A 1,767-nucleotide genomic window follows, 5' to 3' on the forward strand; every position below is an offset into this window, starting at 1 on the left:
ACTCTGGTTGTTCCCGATGTCCATAGGGGCATGGATGCATAGTTCTTTGGAATTATTTTCTTTTCTTGGGGTGTTTTTCGTAAATATCTTTTGAAGATATTTTATTTCAGGGGTTTTTAAGAAAATATTTTTGGAAGATATTTTCATTCTGGGCCATTAACGCAGTTTTCACTTTTTGGAGGGGCCATTGCGCAATTAACGAAAATTATTGCAAAAATACCTCGTCTGGTGCCTGGATCCTTGTACGGGATTCATTTTTACATTTCATCGAGTCCTGTACTTTTAGAATTTCCTTCTGGTCGTTTTTCTCCAGTTTCAGAGTTTCTGGCCCTAGTTGCCGCCGAACTTGTTCGGGACATATCTCTCTGCTCAGGACTTAGTTTTTGACTTATTTTCTTTCGTTGTTCATATTTTATCATTTTGAATCTTTTTCGTTCATGGAGTTTTGCTGTTTGAGCGCGTCTGCTCAAATTTCACTTTTCCGGACCAAGCGGGGCCCGTTCGAGGCACTTTTAGGGTTTTCCTATAAAAGGGGGGTGAGACATTTCATTTTTCACTTTCTCCTCCCTTCATGCACGACCTGAATCTACCATGGCAGCCTAAGGGGGGCTGCCACCCTTCTCTCATTTAAACCTCCTTCCCTTTGTTATAAAGTTATATTGCCTTTACGTTTTGTGTTTGTCTTGACAACGTGCACCTTTCACCCTTATTAGAACCCATTTTTTGCCAAATTTTGAGTTCGGGTTTGAAGTCAAGTTGTGATTTTCATGGGGCTTCTTGGAGATTCTTGTTCATCGTGTTGTCCCCGACAAAACCCTTCAGTATCGTCGGATTCAGAGCACTTTTATTTCGGTGGACCTTTGAGATTTTCATCTCAAATTGAGGTAGGGGGTGTTATTATTTATTTTCTTGTTATATTACATGCTTGTGATGCTTATACAACTTGTTTACTTGCTTTGATATCAAATCTAGATATTTTATTTAATTATTTTCTTGTATGAGATTTGATTTTTCCGGTTGCTCATAACTTGGTTTAAACATGTGGCATGATAGAATATTACCCTTTGACATGGTCATTGACATATATTAAATTGAGAGCTTTTGGACAAGTAATGAAGTTTTTATTTAATATTTATCTTAAGTGAAAGATTAATTCATGTGGCCTTATCTAGCTTGAAATCAATATGTGTTAGCATATTATGTTAGGCTTTAATGCACTCTTCAACATATGTGAAATTGAAAGGAATCAGGGATGTTTTGAAATCTAGTAATAATTAATTAATTTGATTAATTAATTTGCTCCAAGTACACTATTCATTTCCTTGAAATTCCGACTTGATATCCTTGATGTGCATGCCATGTACTTTCATATATATTAAATCTAGAGTATTTGATTAGGTTTTGAAACCTTTCATTTAATTATTTTCTTGTTTAAGATTTAATTCTCATGATGGTAAGCACATTTGAATTAAATTGTGGCATGCCAGTAAATTAGGCCTTGGTATGTTGAATAACATATATTAAATTCGGAGCATTTGAATAAGAATTGCAAAACTTATTTAATATTTATCTTTTATGAAAGTTTAATTCACATAGTTGAAACAAGCATGAAAACAACTTGTAATGTGAGATTAAAATAGGCCTTGGCATGTTCTCTAACCTATGTTAAATTGAAAGAATTTACATAAGTTTAGAAATCTAGAGATTTTGAATTAAATGAATTAATTAAAAATCTAATTAATGGTTCCACTAGTTTGATTGAGTTTT

This window comes from Cornus florida, unplaced genomic scaffold, assembly GCF_030987335.1.
Source record: "Cornus florida cultivar Cherokee Brave unplaced genomic scaffold, ASM3098733v1 CherokeeBrave_3.0.0_Hap2_Chr07, whole genome shotgun sequence".
Classification (NCBI taxonomy): domain Eukaryota; kingdom Viridiplantae; phylum Streptophyta; class Magnoliopsida; order Cornales; family Cornaceae; genus Cornus; species Cornus florida.